The 19,016-nt window shown below is 34.1% G+C and overlaps 1 long non-coding RNA gene across 1 annotated transcript in view; it reads left to right on the top strand.

The window, feature by feature from the left end:
* The window catches only part of LOC124632099, a 115,949-nt gene that overhangs the window by 62,701 nt on the left and 34,232 nt on the right, over positions 1 to 19,016 (top strand). The window contains exon 2 of the long non-coding RNA XR_006984582.1: positions 3,713 to 3,746. This is a non-coding gene — a long non-coding RNA (uncharacterized LOC124632099). The remainder of the gene's footprint in view (positions 1 to 3,712; positions 3,747 to 19,016) is intronic.

A 19,016-nucleotide genomic window follows, 5' to 3' on the forward strand; every position in this document is an offset into this window, starting at 1 on the left:
GCCCAATTGGGCTTCCCCATAACCTTTAACTAATTTTCGTTTCGATTGAATCCGAATTAAACGCGGACGAAGTCGCGGGCAGAAACTAGTAACTAGTAAGAGTACAACTTGGTATGTTTCATGTCTTGTTCTGTGGCTTAATATAATAATATTATCGCTATGTTCGTATCCAACTGTACCCGTTATACAACTGCTGTACATTTGATTTTTACCACGCACATTGTGTTCCTGAACCGCAGTACCTATAGTGGAGAGGTTTATGAATAATAAACACCAGCGTTTTATGTAGAGTAAAAAATGCAAGCCAGCATTGTCAGAATAAAAAATTGAATTGGCTCTAAACGACACTGACTTTCTGCTTTCTAAACAGAGAACACAGATTTTTAATTTATCAGTGCTTCCTACAGGGAAGGAAAAACTCCTCTTACACTTGAAGATGACTCGAATAATTCAGCTTTAATTAAACAAATTAAAATATTAATTCATTTTTTTTAATTTCTTTGACACATAATTGTGCTTCCCCCAATTAACGTACCTGTTAATTTCATCAAAACATTTTGGAAAAATTCCCCGACAGTAATTTCTTTGGACGCGATTTGTGCTAATTAAGCTTGTTTTCTGTTATAATTATCTGCTGAATATTCACCGGACGAAATCACTTGACCCCAAAATTGTTAGAGATATTGTTTGTTTACTCTCCAGAGGGTAGATGGAAAACAATGAATACTTTTTTTGTAAGCAAACGGCGATGGAAGCAGGTAATGAATATGCTGAAACAAAGAGCCCAATGCGGGGCTCATTAGCCATTCCGTCGTTGTGCCTGCCTTAAAAATCATTTACAAAAGTCTTGATGAATTTTTGCCCCGTTTTTTGCAGACCAATTGCTTAAAATTAACCTTTAATTTTAGTATTTTTGTACCTACTTTTATTACATTTACAAACATACACATTCATAATATTAGTAGATATACTTCCAATTTTGGTAGTATTGTTGAAAATATTCTTTAGGAAAATTCCGCGTTTTCCTATTCAAAATACAACGTTTATTAATTTCGCAGTCTGATACATTGCGGAAAGATACCTCGAGTACAACTCATAATGAATTCCAAACTTGTATTTATGACAGCTAGCTGTCTGACAAATTAGCTAAATATTATTGTAATAATGGAGAACACGCCATGTGACGTAGATTTTGTACATTGCGGGCAGAAAGTTAATTTATTTGCGGGTTTGTTTGTACATGTAGTGTGGTTTTGTACCACTCAGTACCTACTTAATGTCAATTAACAATTAAGTTTGCTTAATGAATCCCATTTTACGTGATGTATTTACAGGTACAAAAAAAGAAAAATACATGAACCAAATACATATGTTCTCGTTTTCATTTTGCTAAGTAAAAGTGCGATGGCAAAATCTTATTTCAAAATATAAACTACCTGCATGACATATAAATACATTAGGCCTTTCCGTATAAAGTGTGAAAATCCAGTTTACAACAAATATCTTAACCGAAAATAGGCACATTTATTTACAACAAAGTTTAAAATGACCCAGGATTAAAAGGACCAAAAGCGATTAAATGACAAAATTCAATTTGGTCCTCTTACCTTTTACCAAACACTGAATTATGGACTTAGCAAAAGATATTGAAAGCTTTCAGTGAAGTTTGTGGTATAATTACCTTAAAATATGTAAATCGTTGTAAACAATTTACCTGGGGTAAACATAATAATACCGCTCCGTTGATGTACCTACAGTTTATGAAGTAGGATCCGATATTATTACCATCTTTAAGATTATTTTGCTTCTACTTTAGAATTTTCTTACGTTTTATTGGGGTTTTTTTAGATGAAATTGTAGAATGATTGTGTAAATAAAAGTATTTTGCCTTTTTTGGGAAAAAAAGCCTTGTGCTTTTTAGAACTGTTGATATTTTATGTCAGCCTTTTATTTAACCACTGCAAAGCCCAGGCCTCGTCGCCACGCTTGATCGGGGCGAATTGCCGATTTCAGACCTCCACAGACTACAAAATTAAGAGTGACTTTTTCTGGAAAATATTTGAGTGAAATGGATGTAATCCATATATTACTAATCTTGTAGCGTATATTTACATTTAAGTTTCTTAAGAATACCGATAGAATAGTTCCCCGCACAGCGATCTAATCACCGATCAATAAAATATTCAGTTTACCTTCACCCAACTTATACACATAAAGGAAGTAGTGTATAACCCGTGCGAAAGACTAAATTGCATCGTTAAACCCCGCCCGGGTTCAAGTTTGACTAGCGCACTGTTAGTGATTGCAAAATTTAACTTTTCAATTGAAAACTGAGCTTTTCCGCTTGTATACTAATATTATTTAAAGCTGCGGCGAAACTTTGTATGGAGCCGAATACTGCAAACATTGTACATGGTTTTGCATGGCCATTGAAATTATAACACGCTAACTATTTTGTTTTGATAGTTTTGATAGAATAGGTGTTTTTGTGTTACGGTATTTAATCTATATTTATAAACGTGCTATAAATCATATTAAATATGAATTCCAAAAGTATTTATAGAAACTATAGTTTTAAATTGCAATACCTATAGCTGTTTATGTTAATTTTAATGATAATATCGGCATTAACTGATCAGTGTTTTTTAATTTTGTTATTATTAAAATAAAACTCCTTCGTTAGAATTCAATTAGGTGTAACTATTCAAAATGCAATAAAAAATATTTTTCCAAAAGAACAAACAGCAATATTTTCTGCTTCGTAATTTACTTGTATTGTTAATGCGAATACGATATCTTGTAAATTAGCATGCTGCTCAAAATTCTGTTTGCGCAAATTCACTTCTAAGAGTTAGCCAACTTTACTGAATGAGTCCCGACGCGACGTAAGAAGCAGAAATTCAACTTCTGGATGCAATCAACTGAAAAACTCCGCGGTACTTAACAGTTACGAGACATCGTATAAAAAGCTGTCTCGAAAAAGTTTCGTAATAAAATGTTAGACAAAATTTAACATAATACCAGGTTCCTTAACAATCCCGAAATATTCCCCAAAAAGTAATTCAGCATTGTCTATTCGATTATACCTTTTTCAAAGTGTGAAATTAATTCAAATTAATTAGCATTCAAACAAGGATTATTGTTCTGGGGAGCGCGTTTAGAATTTCTTAAAAATAAAACTCAAATACAATTGGACGCCTTTATTAAGTTACTGAACTTTTCAATGTCCTTTGTTTGATATTATTGTAAGGCGTTTAAGTGAGGCTAATTGTCTATGTTAAAGTATTTTGTCCTTATATTTTAGGCCAAGGACACATAATACTCAACACTTGTACATTATTTGGAAATCATAAGTGAACGATTATTTATGAGTATTTATATATTAGCATACTTCAGACAAGAAATTACTTGAAATAGACAGATATATCTTACAAATTAAAATAGACACAGTACGCCAAGAAAAATATTTACGTGCGCTCTACACAAGCATCATATAGACACATTCGCTCGTAAAAACGAAGGGTTAGTATAAGGTCGTGTGTATGCGTGGCCTTATGCAAATGTAACGATAACACGCCTTTAGGGTCAATAAACTGTTACCTCCTCAGTTTTACGACATGATAAGTGTATTGCTTGTCTTATATCTGAAGCCGCCATTAGTTTTTGGGTCACGTTTGCCTCTTACTGACGCTACGTATTGTTTTTGTTACAGATTGGACAACGGGATTTAATGTACTGTGTTTAAGGTAAGGCCGGCTTTTTGAAGGATCAGGATTAAATCTAAATATTTTTCTTTGTAAATTGATGTAGGTACCTGCGAAATATTTTTGTTTCATTTCGTTTTGGTACTTCAGGACAATGTTGGGTAACAGGAAAATCGGGATGTCTAACCTCAGGTTTCGGTCAATGGTGTACCCACTATAATATCAAAGTGATGTAAGAGAACCTAGGTGAGAATGAACTATTGAAATAACAAGAGCATCAAATCATTGATCGTCAAGTGTTTTACGACTAGGAAATTCTCTTAAGTTCTTCTGTCGTATAATAACTTTTAGATCCTATTTATTTTGCCAATAAAAATATTTTACAATAAATAAGATAACCATTAAAATGAATAAACTATGAGCATTATTATTAAAGGCCCTTTGTGTGTAATGGGAATTAATATAAAAGTATTGAAATAAAAGAGGGTTGCAACGTAAGCTGCTTACATGAAAAATGTGTATAATTTTAAATTCAGCCGTAAAACGAAACAAAAGAATCAATGAGCATTTGCAGTTAATTTTATAAATACTTTACTTATCATGCGGAGGATTATAGAAAGAAGCTCTTACATTCAGTTATTAATTGTTTTCTGAGTTATAGTGACAAAATATAATAGTTAACTATTTGGCTTTATATTTAATTGGTAACGTACATATAATTTTTTTGTATATATGCTATCTGCAATTGTTTTCTTCAATTAGGTACTTAGCTGCAGTACAATTCTCTGTTCCATTGAGTCTGCTTTTATTGTCTTTGCTCTGCCCTGACTATACAACTATGACTGTCACCCACTTTTATTCACATGGAACTTTAGGTGCTCAACTTAAACACAATCCAAGCAGGAAACATTCAGTACGCCTGCTGGCTGATCTGATGTAGCCGAGTGACCACAATTAGGTGCAATACTGTATTAGGTGCAACATCGAATTAGGTGCACTGCCGTATTAGGTGCCTGTTCACGGAAATTGACGTAAGGATTAGCTCATGAACAATATTGATTGTCACCATACTGTGTTGTGTTACAGGGGATGCTAACTGTAGTTGCGAATAGATTGTCATTAAATTACCATTAAATTGTTAGGGGCAATTAACATGTAGTTTATATGTAAGAGAATCATATTAACATAATTAAGTTAGTAAACTAGATAGGGTCCCGCGGCAACTACTTTCCGCACCTGGACAAAAAAGAAGCGTACCTCCTACATATGTACTATCTCTAGACCAAATCTTACTAAGCAATGAAATACGTAATGTATAATAATGAAATATTCTAGACATTTTAAAGACTAAATTCACGTTCAGTTACAACGATATGATACGAATAAACAATGAAAGGCGAAAGCATTAATATAAATCATGTCTCTCTTCACCAATCTAGACTGAACTTTTAGGTCATAGCGCAGTGTCAACTTTTTGTCCCTTCCCAACATTAGTTTCCATTGAAACTTTTCAGCTTAGTGTAGCTAGTGCATTTTCATTATGAATCTAATATAATTGTAGATTCAAAACAGTGTTTATATAGTAAGAGTATTTCTTACATTGTGATGTGTAATTAAAAGCATATAAATATCATTTGCATATTATATACATACAAGCTGTTGATTTGCATCCGTGCCATATTCAAGGAGGTAATTATGCTAATGATTCTCGACCCAAATCAATAAAAAAATTCGTACGTAATTTTTTTTCTTTAATTTTTTTTCGGAATTCCGTAAATGTCATCTAGCTTATTTAAACTTGGCGCGTGTGTTATAGTTCGGCCATTCAGAGAATGCGTTCCTGACACGTCGCGATTGAACTGACGACGTAACTACATTCATTGATTATTGATATAATAATGTTGTTTTAATGCTCCTCAATTGTTAAAACGGTAAACAACCAGCAAAAATATTTTTATCGTAACTGCAACGCCATTGCAAAGTTACGTCGTCAGTTCAATCGCGACGTGTCAGGAACGCATTCTCTGAATGGCCGAACTATAATGGCCTTAAAACCGTGCTGCGCCCTCACACAAACGCAAACACAAAGCATACGCAACGATCACTCATAAATTTCATTCATAAAATTGGATTACTTCTGAAATACCACGAAATTACAATGACAAAAAAAGCAGTGCATATTAGTTATTTCCCATCTACTGTAATTCCAATCGATTATATACGTATTGTATGTCCTCCTCCTGAACTATGGCACAAATGCAAATCAACAGCTTGTATATATAAATATATGGAACCGAATCACAGGTGTTCATAATGGAATCGAATCCATAAAACATTTTCTAATTGGAAATTGCTCAATCATTTCGTCTAGAAAATCTTTAATGTCTTATAAACATTTGCCCTAATGCCCTATAATACATAGATAGATGACCAATGCGTAAAAGTGGTTTTATTTAAATCTATACTAATATTATGTCTTATATTCGCGTAAGTGACAGAAATCAATAGATGACCACTTCTGTTGTTAGCTCAAGAGTACCTACCTAATAACTCTAACTTACTAGATATTATTAAGTCTTAAAAGCTTAGGATGAAGTGGGAACCAATGTAGCGTATCAACCATGTTTATATATCTGCTGCAAACGAATGTAACGAAGGAAGCCAAAGGAAACGCTAGGGGAAACTTACTGCTTTTTAAATGCTTCTCTTTTTTCTTTTACGACCTTTTAACGCAGTCGGAATAATGTTTCTTAAACTCGAGTTCCATTGCTTGTGGCGTTTGGGAAATAATTTTAGTTTGAATTACATATTATTATACAAACTTTACAAATATAATAAATAAAATACTTCGGCGTAGTTACCTATAATCTAGAATTATTTTTTTGAGAATTAACAGTTAATTGTGTGCGTGTTTGTGTATAGAGATAATATGACCAAGTTATTAATGCAGAACCTAGACACCAGCTGATTTTAACAGATCAGATTTTTTTGATATGATACCTTCTTAAATTTCCCTTCTTTAAATGATCGATTTCACATTAATTCATTTAGTTTAGTAACTTATAAAGATTACTTCATGACCCAAATTCCTTCAATCAGAATTCAGTTTCAAACTAATTGAACATCACAACACGTCTGCCTACGTAATGTTATGTGAAGGTATTAGCTGTGACGTGTGCCTTGCGACCGACCTATTGTTGCTTGATAGAGCCGTATAAGCACGTTTGGACCTCAATAGCCGCTCGATGTTTAATTACCTCTCGCAAACCTACGTCTTCACTATAGTTCAAAACGTTTATCAACAATTAATCGATATCACGTGCCCTTTTGACATCAATTGTAACACGCGAGTAATCGAGTTGTTCTATTGTCGATTCGGTAATTGAATCCTTATGAATGATCATAAAGGTCCGTAATGCTCGATTTGGATAAGATGTTAAATACAATATTTTGATGTGAGAATTGGTGTTTGAAATGTTTTGGTAGGATATTTCGGAGGTTAAATACTTAATCTTAAATTAATTTTACTTCCGTCACTATTGTTTACAACGAAATGTTTCCAATAAAGTAATTGTACAGCGAAATAATTATCAACACAATGGACTACACTCAACGGGATTGTGTAATCCGTCTTATCGAAATCCATAGAGTTGAGAACATCACAGAGACAGACGATCCGATATTGCGAATTACGCTTGAGTGAAGTCTTTTAATTAAGGCGGGTGGTACGTCAGAGTACGGGGTTTGGAACACCCCATCAATTTCTGCTTGACTTCTGATTGTTTGAGCCAACCTCGTTAGCAAGCGACGTGCGACGACGCAAGGTGCAGCCCTAGCGACCGACGACACGCACTAGCCTATATTGAACCTCACCTTCATCCCGGGTCATTGTTTATGCTTGACGTCACGAAAGTAATCACTTATTTGGTGATTCTGCAGTCCTAATTTACACCTTTATTGATTTGGTGCTGATGTGAAATGTACTTTTAGGAGATAAGCAAAGTGTTTATTTTGTTGGTGTTTTAAAACTAATTATTGATTTTAAGTTGTTATTTCAAGCTTTAAATGATTTTATTCAACGGTAACATTTTAACGATTGCTGTGTAAATAGTGTATTAATGTGCTGTTAATTACAAATAATATTGCGGTGTTTAACGAGTCGAATTATTGTTTATATTTCTCTGAGGTTAATAATTTAACTCTGTGAACCCATTAACTTTCACTCTGAAAACAACTATAGCCAAAATAGTAAGTAGTAGTACTGCGAAATTTCACACAGCCAAAAAATACAAATCAACCTGAAAGTCTAAAATAAAACCTCGAACCTACATTTATTATTTCAATAAAAAGGTTGGAGCTAAATCCTCCAGCGACATCATAGGGTTGTTGCTGGCCGTACCGATATAATATTCACGCCATTAAAATTCTCTCACGGCGCTTTGAGCCCTTGTCAACTTCTAAACTATGTATAATTTGTGTCCCTACAGTCAAACAATAACGGATTGCCGAATTCAGCATTAATATTGATGCCATAGAAAAACCAGTAACACATTTCTTTATATTATTAAGCATCAGCTATTATTTGTTTCTTTTATGTTTACTTAAGCATTACAAAAAAAAGCTTTAGCGATTTATTAAAGAAACGATAAATACACAGAAAACAAATAATGCCTTTGTTCGTAATGTTCGATCTCTGATCACGCAACTGAAATCAAATATTAATATAGAGTAGCTACTAATTTATTAAATTACTTCGACAAAGCATTGCTCTTACAAAAGTTATAAGTGAATTATATCGGGGCCTGATGCCTTTCTAAGAGACTAGCTAATCTGACCTCATGAAACTTGCATTTTGTTCCTCCACGTCAAGACGAGTTTTGCTAAACTTTTGTGCGAAGGTTGTTTTATTTGTCAGTTTATTCCCAAGTATCGGTTCACTTTCAAGCATTTTCCTGCCTGACAGACGAAGTAACTTTTCGGATGCTACCTGTAATATTTAAAAGAGTGTTTTCACAGCTCCGTATAGATCATTTGCAGAGAGACGTTTCTCTCAAAATTTAATGGTTGCTTATTGAATATTCTATAATCGTGCAGTGATAAGAATACATAAGCGATTCCTCCAGTATATGCTTATAAACCCGGTAAAACGTTGATCGCATAAAATACATTTTAAGAACGGTTTTTCAAAGCCGAAAAACGGCTTCAATTTCCATCGTTATTTTCGCGTTTAACAACGTTAAATATTTTAACGTACTTATTCTAAACAAGACGTTATTTTGGTTACCTTTTTATAAACCCAAATCGTGCTTTTATTCTCTTTTATCCAATTACCGAAATTGTTTTAGAAGCTCACAAAGCTGTGGACCTTATTCGGGATCCGACATATTACATATTCATACGCAGATTTATGTATATATGAGTATTGAAATACATTTTATACCAGTCTCTTTGTAAGCGTATTTACTTTCATACAACCCTAAATTGCTGGTGTGTTCTGATGAACACGGGTACGTTCATGTTGGTTAATTATTCGCTAACGTATGCAGCGAAGAGTTTGTTTAAATATGAAGGAGCGTCTGCATCCGCGTGTTATGTCCAGTCGGGCGCAGACGGAGTTGTGAACTCAGTCACGTCGCTCGGTCAGAAGGTCAAGGGACGTTTTGGCCTGGGCCACTAAATTGTCTGCGAGCACTTCGCCGCGCCGCGAACGGGTTGGCCCTGATTACAGCTTAAGCCGTTGTAGATGGATAACGTACAATGTTTACCTTTGATATAATTTGCATTTAACATGCTCGAATTAACTTGTTTCTCCGTGCTTCGAGTTTGTTGAGTCAACAATAAACAGCAAGATTTTAATCTATTTCTTTATGCTTTATTTGTGTTACGGAGATGTTTCGATATATTGTCGTATTGGCAAGGTAAATAATTATGTTAACGGCGTGAACTTTATAAAATGCAAAAATATATCACACTTTCAATATAGGTAGGTACTAAGTGTCAAATTCGAATAAGAAGTCATAAAGCTCCATTAGCAAAATACCTATTTAATATGGAAAATCTCAACAACGTAAGTATAGTTTAAGAAACCGTCACTAGTGCATCGTTTTAAGAAGAAAATGTTCCAAAATCGCCAGTCCTGTGCTAGGTTCGCCAGTCTAGGTTTCAGGTGGCCTACAAGCACAGCTGGTTGACCACTGTAATTCCAAATCGGAAATCTAATTTTTACAGGATTTAATATTATTTGAAAATTGTGCATGAGTTAGTTTAAGCGACACTAAATCCTTATGTATAATAAAACTTCCTTATGTTTCGATGCCAGAATGCTCACGACTTACTTTAACAACGACAGGAGTTAAGTTTCTTTTAATTTAATACAATTCAAAGCATTTTCTTTCACTGCACCGTAACAACTCAGATTAAAATGCAATATAAATAAACTCAGTCCTAAGTAATTACGTTAGTACAAACAAAGACTTACCACAATCGCAGGAGCCCGCGGTTACTGCCAAGTTTAAAAATAATAAATACCGTCGAATAAAACAGGTGGAGTAAGTGCAAATTTCCAATGTGTTCCAGACCATTAAGCTACTTACCGCCGGTATATACCCACGCACTCGACCGATCCAGACAACACAAGTATAGTATTTACTGGCATAATAAAATGAACACGAAATTCCAAATTTAAAAATGTTGTTCCAAACTAAAAAAGTATTTTATTGAAATCTGTTAAGCGAGTAAATGCCACAGAAGCTTTTGTTACGTATTATGAAAAGCGACAAAACCATGGACATATTCATTTCAGAACAATTTAATGGCTATCGATATTGTACTATTTTCGGTACTAAAATTCTGTCTGGTTTATATGAAAACCCATTTTCATGTTACGTCCAAATACTGTTCCGTAATAGATTTTATTTTAAGTGAAGCCTTTGTAGACTAGCCCTTTCACGGCAGCTATTACAAATTGAAGTACCTATGGAGTACGTTTGAATAAAAAAATAAAATAACCGTTGAGTACAATAAAACAAAACGATTAAGTATCCACTATGTAGCTGTTAAGTGGTGTAACACGTTTGAACTACTGGATGCAAGTGATGCTGCGTTGATATCGTAAGCAAAACATTAGCAAGCCAGTAGTAAATTATGGGGTTGTGTTGTAACGAGCGAACCAAAATTAATTTGATAATTCTTTTCAAGACTTAAAAAATTACACCTGTTTAACTCCAATTTCAGTAACAAATGAAACTGAAAACTATAATAAGATTTTACTGAAGATTATTCTAAAACTAAGACAAGGGCAATAATATCTAAAGTCTAGTAAATAAACATGATATTACGTGGACGATAACAGTTGTTAGTTCTAAGCACCTTGTATCGTGTATATCGCACTCGACTCAACAGCTTCTAGATAACAAATACTGTCGCAGTCGAGTGAGCGAGTTACTCGCCTCGTTTGAACAAACACTAATACGGAGAAAATGTTGTGCTAATCGGCTCTGCACTAATGGCGATTCCCCATTTTCTTTTTAAATGTTTTATTCTGTTCAGAGCTGAGGAGAGTGTAAACTGTCCTATCGTGAAAAATCTTTAATGAACGGTTATTTATGGAAATCATTGAAATATAAGCTACGGTTGCTTTTTTTCATTTATTTGAGCCTTTTTTGTAGCTTATCGATGCAAAACATTACGTTACTCTATGTAAGTTCTATTAATTTCTGTTTGAACACAACAGCATTATAACGTAGTTGGTTGAATATTTTTCAGTGGAAATTAAAATTAAACTACCTAAGTAATTTTAAAAGCAATTTATATTAATTCAAATGTAAAAGTTTTCTTCTTACACACTAGTACCATTAACTCAAACATACGCTTCAGTAATTCTGTAACGTATTTATTCAAAGTTCTCGCAAAAACATTAAATGTATGTAGTGAACAGCAGTTAAGTAAATACTTTTGAGAAAGGATTACGTGAGTAAAATTCTGTTCGGGACAGAAATTAATTTTAATTTGTGAAAAACAAATGGGTATTTAGGTCTCCTGACCAACAATACGTTTAGGTTCCGACTGACTGTACAACATCAGTACCAGACGTGTGTAATTAAAATTTTAATTGTTTTCCTACTTCCCTCACAACGTATAGATAATAACAAAATATGTCTCCGCCAGGTAGTAGTTGAATAAATGTAATTTGTTTTGTAATTTTACGAACAAAAAGTGAAACATTGAAGAAGAAGAATATGAAACAAATTAATGTTTAGACTCCGGTGGCCGGAATACCGGCGAGCGGGCGTTTTCGCTTTCATTTAGATAATGGTCTGTAATTCAGAAATTTGCCGCAAGTAATTAAAATTGATAGAGTCCTACCATTGATATTTAGTTGCTTTCAGAGGAACTGTTCAACTTGGAGTTCAGTTTCATTCGAATCTGAACTTTGAAACTTGGCAAGTTCAACGTTTTTGACTTGTTATTTGAGAGGGGTGAATTTTACAATGGCGGAGACGAGACGATATGAGTTTGTGAAAGCTGAAGCTGAAAGTTATCAAGATATCTTTTGACGAGGGTTTATTTTTAAAAGGAACAAATTATAGTGGAATCTGCATTAATTCCATTAGGTGAGTTTGTGGGGAGAGTGGTTCTCGTCAAGTCTTGCGGTTAATGTATCAAGTCAGTAGCGATTTTGCTAATATCTCGGAGTAGGGTCGCCTCGGAATTGGTCACTTTACCTTTTACTCGAAGGTTTTGACACAGATTAATGGTTTCACGTAAACACGTAATATGACGTGGAACAAAGACTACATCTATATTTCATAGTGAATTAGCAGTTTGCTTCTGAATATTTTTGTTGAAAGTGTTTGTCATGATTTATAAGAAGGAAAATATGTTTTCTAGCTAATACGCATTTTTTTAACCAAGAGCATAGATGATATTGTTTTACTATGTAAAAAGTATGATAAAAGTGTATTTATCATTTTCATAGTGCAGTTTTATTGTTACAAACTCTTTTTACGTACGGAACGACCACAACATACGTTTAAAAAATTCGTTCGAAAAAAACCGCTGCAAAACGTTCGTCCATTTGATAAGAGTGCTTGGTGACATGTTCAATTTACTCTGATTGACTTGACGGCAGACTCGACACTCGATACTTGGTGATTGAAATCCCGATTCCGACGATAAACTCGATTTAGTGTTTGATCGTATCTGTAACTAAAAACTTGCGCGAATTAGGCTTGTCCGTCAGCACCGCTCTTAAATCAATTATGAACAAAAAAGTTTGACGTTTTATTTGAATTTGGAATGCGATTTTCTTTTTAAGATTCTGAAGTTTACTGGACAGCAATAAGGATGTAATTAATATTTCTTTCTCTGTTTGCTGATTGTGGTTATGGATTTGCATAAAACAGATAAAAGCTATAACATTATATATTTAGTATCAAGAACATAATTAGTTTTTCTCTTTATATTAAATAAATACACTTGTTCCTGTTATTAACACACATGTATTTCAATTCGTTTATCGGACGACACCAAGTTTAAAAAGCTTTTAAAAGGTTATCTCAACAAGATCAATTTCGATTAACGAATAAACATTGCAGCGATTGACCCGCAATTCCATTAATGTAAGTCGTGGTAAACGACATTTGCCCAGTCGACTGAGTGAACAGTGTTTGCCAATACCTGTTAATGTCAATAACGTAACATATTGGAGATTTCCTCCCTATATTTTTATACACATAACGAGCTCATTTCGTCCGGAGCGCAAGCGTCATGTCCCCGCTAACAAGATTTGTGCAAACAAGTCTCAAATCAGTATGGCAATGAAGCCGTATGTTCTACATAAATGAATATTTGATTTTGTTTGTCATGCTTAAAAGTTGTCCCACCAAAGAAATTTCCCTGATAAGTAATTTCGACTTTAATATAGCTCCGTTTTCCAGAAACTCATTCTGTCAGAAATATTTCGATTTACTTGTTGTGTAGAAAATGGAAGCCAAAGAATATTGCGAAAACAGGTATAAGTATCAAGTAAATGTTGGCAATAAAATTAAATGAGATAGTAAAGGAAAATCTAATATCATGTAAAAGGATAACCGCAAGCAAAGCTTCAGTCGCAGCAAAGATGATATTAATTTTTACAGAACTAGTAATAAAATGAAATCGTGTTAATTACGGGTAAATGCGCCTTATTAAAATTGATCTGCAATAATAATTAAGACTTAATAATTGCAAATTGCGCCTTTATTCGATTGGAATTAACGCGGAGTTTAATTTAATTTGCTGTTTAATCTCGATACGACGAGAAACCACAACATTGTGTTATAAAATTTAAAGTGATTACGGATACGAAAACTTTTGAAGGAGTTTTATGTTGTAGGTTTTAACAGTTGCCGTTTGATCTTGTAGGGATTTTCAAACTTTAATTGACTGTCCGATAAGTATTTTTCAACCTTAAAATTGAAAATCTCAATTACTTTTTGTTAGATCACGAGTTCAGCGAAATACAGTATAAAATATTTCACGTAAAATGTTGATTGTGTCAAATAAAAAACCATTAAGTATTTCCGAGCACAAAAACATGAAAACTTTCATCAAAAAGCCACATAAAAAACAAGATTAAAAAATCACACTCAGGTAACACCTCTTAAACGTTTTCCAAACGGGAAGTCTTTGAGACAACTAAAATATTCTAAACTTGTCGCGATCGCCCTCTCACTTCGTTAAATTGAATAAAAAACTGTTTGTGTACAAAGTGAGCCGATAATCGATGCTGTTGAATATTTCACAACACTGCGGAACGTGATCAAAATTATATACACAATATACATGTAGGTCTGTATAGCTAGTATATTGTCCGTCGCACCTCTATTGTCGTGCATTTTAAAACCACCTCAAGTTTGTTTTGGTAACAATGCTAAACAATGCTAATGGTTTTCATAATAGCGCCCTATTTAAAACATTTTATAAAAAGGGTGCTTTTCTTCTGCTATTTGTAAGGAACGTTATTTCTTTTAATTTATGAACATTTTGTATCTTTATGGTCTTTTCTAAATAAGTTTTTATAGCCTTAGCTTCGCAATGTTGTAATTAAGTGATAAAGGACAAATTCGCTGAAAGTTTCAAGTATTTTTTTTTTATTTAACATCTATGTAAAATATAATATTTTAGTTCAGTTGAGTATACTGGATCATCTGGATCACTAAGATAAGATTATAACAAATCCTACGTCGTCTCGTTGTCCGATTGATTCTTCAAACAATTAGACAATTAGAGCATTAATTTTACTTTATCGGCCCAATATCGATGAAAGGTCAAAAGCATTAATCTCATCAAACTAAAACTAGTTAATCGTAAAATCATTTCACATGTCAAAGCGATGACGTTGGATAAACCATAAATAACATTCCGATGAGCGTTGGTTTACGATTAATTCAAAATTTCGAACCTGTTCTATTCTCTCTGATTCTAATCGATTCACAGATTTTGAAAGCAGAATTTAATAATCTGCGGTGTGATTGTTGTGCGTTCGAATTTCAAATGAATGTCAATGAAACAGTTGAGTGTTGTTACAAAAATAATGCATTGGTTATCATTTTGATTTATTAATTTTGATACGAATAAAACAAATTGTTTGCATAGTGATTGGCAATGCTGTTAAAATTAACTACCTATTCTATTTTCCTCGTTTAACGTTTTTTACATCCAACTTAAACGTAGCTACAATTATAGGCACCATTTCAGTGATAATAAAAAACCAGCATGTCAAGAAACATTAACGCAATATTAAATTTATCAGCGGTATCCGCCATTAAATATTTCAGTGCCCGTCAAACAGAAAATAAGTCATCATTACCACATTTATTGCGTCCATTTAGTGACAGGGTAATGATACAAATCGTTATTTGCGTGTTTATTAATATCATGTACAAACTACGAAGTTGCTTACACCGTCAGCCCGCGGTTGGCGTTTGTTGGCGTATAATTTCTAAACAGAACGCGCCAGCCTCCCGTCAAAATATCGTCTGTGTATGGCTGTGTGACGTAAACACACAAATGTGCCTAAGTGTGAGTGCAGGTTATTGATTCATGCCGCTGGAATTTATGCCTGCTCCCTTGCTCTTAATCAAAACTACGTCAGTGTAAAAGGGAAGGCCTCCCAGGTGGAAAACTAGCCACGTGGCTAAAATACCTTTGTAAGCAGAAGTTTTGTTATTATCTGGTTATGGCATTTTTCAATATGCTTTGTTTTCAAATGTTTGGGAACAACGATTACGGGCGTATTTTACATAAAACTTCTAGAGATTTTAAGAGCGTTAAATCCCGGCGCGGTATAGTAACTATTTGAACTAAAGCTTACGCGTAGTTACGAGAAATTTTCCGAATGACTGAAAAATTTGAAAACCGTGAAGTTAGGAAATAAAAGTTATTACAAATACCCCAAAAACATCAATTTGTATATAAATTTCAAATCTTTACATTACCTATAAATACAATTACCTTATATAACAATAGCCTGTTTCTTAGTTACACGGCACGGCTCTTGTTAGGGCTGTTGAGTGCTCGTCCTCGCCCGAAGGCGACAAAGCAATCACGACGCTAAAACAAATAGTGTAAAGTGCTAATTAGTTTGCTCTATTGTAGGCACGAGTTACACCCCTGCAATTCGGTAGTTGGGGTACTAGGTTGCGCAAATAGATTTTGTTGTTTAATTCGGTTATTGGGTTTATTAGCTGTTTAAAGGTTTTTGCTAATTGTGATTTAAGATTTCAATAGTTAATGACTGATTAAGCTAATGGACCATTTAATATATAACTAGGATTATGCAACGTACCTATTTATAGAAAAGTAGTAAATATAGAAAAGTGGTAGGTACAAGAAAAGTCAGACAGTTTTTTTTGCAATAATGTAGGTATTGTATGCCCAATTAGTCTTCAAAACTCAGCCGTAATCGAATATTTCATAATTGCAAAATGAAACCGTGCCGAAATTTATAATTCTGTGACTTTGTAAACGAATTAATTTGAAATTTTAATTTAGCAATATGTTTTAATAAATTGAGGATTAATAGAAATACTCATTCAACCTGCAAAGCCCGCTGTTGAATTAATTTACCCTTTTATAAATGTATGAATAATACAGGTAACCTGTAATTGTTTGTACTTATTCAGAAACATTTCGAAGTACCTGCCTATCAGAGAAGACTCGTAGTTTATTCTTTTTTTTATTTCAAAGGACTAGTCAATGTTTGCCAATGTTCGCAAAATGGCGTTTGTTTTCCAATATATTTATTTATTACATTTACTTAATACATTTATTTAAAGCCTTTTTTTATTTAAAGAAGATAATTTTCAGAAAAATGGTTACTCTCCTCATATTTTAACAACACGGAACAAAGAAAAGAATTGCTTTTCCATCGACTTATTTTGGAGGGAGGAATAAACTCCGCACGCAAATAACTGAGAGGTACTGAAATCCTAAACCAACTACGATTTTCAGAATTTCAGGCTTCCGCCAATATTCCTATGAAAACGGCTTTATGTGCTCTCTGGAGCGTGAAGTTATACAGCAACGTTTGACCTCAGCCGAGCCAGTAGCAGATCGGACGATCTGTTTAGTCATTTAACTACTCCCTCTCGTTACAAAATGATCAAAGAAAATTACAATGTGCCGGGAAAAAGGCCCCCTAAGTTAGCGCTTCAAACCGATCAAGTAGGAGCTTAAGCGTGACGTCACGGGCGGACCCGAGTCGGTGGACCTCATTAAAAATTCGCAACAAATTAGCTATGCTCAGTGTTGGTTTCATTTCTCAAATTCCTCATTCTCATAAGTTCGCAAGAGCATTAAATTTTCACGAAATTGCTTTCAAACTTTTCCCCTCTCAATAAGCTCCAAACTCAATTTCCGAAGGCATAGTTTTGATCACATAGTTCGTTGTTGTATAGTAATTTACCTGGTTACGTTGTATAAGTATGCTCAGTTAACTAGTTAAGTAATTATTTCTAAATCAGGGCTGAAAGCCGGCGCGCCATTGAAACCTCAAACATTCAATCGTTTAAAAGGTTCTTTTTTATTTTTAAATTGCCTACTGCGGCTTATATTCATTCAGCGACCACTTTATCCGGGTGTCAGAATTGAAAATGAGCCGGGTTCCGTTTATAGAGCAGTACATAAGTACACGTAGAGGCAGACGTTGACTGCCGGCGGTACGAATATAGAGCCAGCCGGAGTTGCCTTAATAATTCAACAGTGCAATGCTTTTACAAAACCTGTCGGCGTCAATCCTAATTTAGCGCCAGCGATCGACTCGCTTTCGGAAAGTGTCGCTAGACAAACGTAATGGAACTCTGGTGTTCTAGCCGTAGCAGCTCATTTCGTTACCTACTGAGCGGATCGCTTGGCCGGCTCGCGATACATTATTTTGTTTTCACCAAATAAACGGATGGTTGACTCCACTTATCCGGTTTTCATTTGTCTATTTCGGGTAAGTACTTGTTTATGTTTCGGTTTGATAATGTTTTGAATATAAAGCAGCTAAAGCGAGGCTTGAGTGTAGTTAAGTTAATAGTATTTCCGGGAAAACATTTGTTGAAATAGATATACTACATTGAAGAGAAACTTCGTAAACTGTCAGAAGAAAATTGTCTTTTACTTTCCATTTGTATTATCAGATGAAGGTAACGTACGGAAGATCGTAACATAAATAAAATATGACGTAAGACATCCTACTAATATTATAAACGCGAAAGTTTGTATGTATGGATGTATGGATGTTTGTTACTCTTTCACGCAAAAACTACTGAATGGATTTTAATGAAACTACAATAATATAGCTTATACATCAGAATAACACATAGGCTACAATTTGTAAACATATTGTTCGAAATACTAAACCTGCGCAGACGAAGTCGCGGGCACCAGCTAGTGTATCAAATATTTGGAGGAGTGTCCTCGTGTGGGGACGGAGGTAGAACTTATTTCGGATCAGCTGGTTATTATTCCGCTCAATTGATAAGAGCCATCCGGGTGAAATTGGTTCCGCTAGTAAATAATGAGCTACTTTATGTCCACGCATTATTGCGGACGTGGACCCTTTAGCTTATAACGTAATTGATTTATATTGATGTCATTTCTTTGGGTTTTGATAATTTCAAAAATGTATTGGTAGTTCAAGCTTTAAAAAGACGTTTTTAGAAAACACTTCAAAATGCACCTTAAGAACGTGCGGTTTTTCATTTAACCAATGCAACCATTATTATTGCAGGTGTTCATCATTACAACTTTCCAAAATTAAAATACAAAAAAAAAAACCTAGCA

The sequence above is a fragment of the Helicoverpa zea genome, chromosome 7, assembly GCF_022581195.2.
Source record: "Helicoverpa zea isolate HzStark_Cry1AcR chromosome 7, ilHelZeax1.1, whole genome shotgun sequence".
In the NCBI taxonomy this organism is placed as follows: domain Eukaryota; kingdom Metazoa; phylum Arthropoda; class Insecta; order Lepidoptera; family Noctuidae; genus Helicoverpa; species Helicoverpa zea.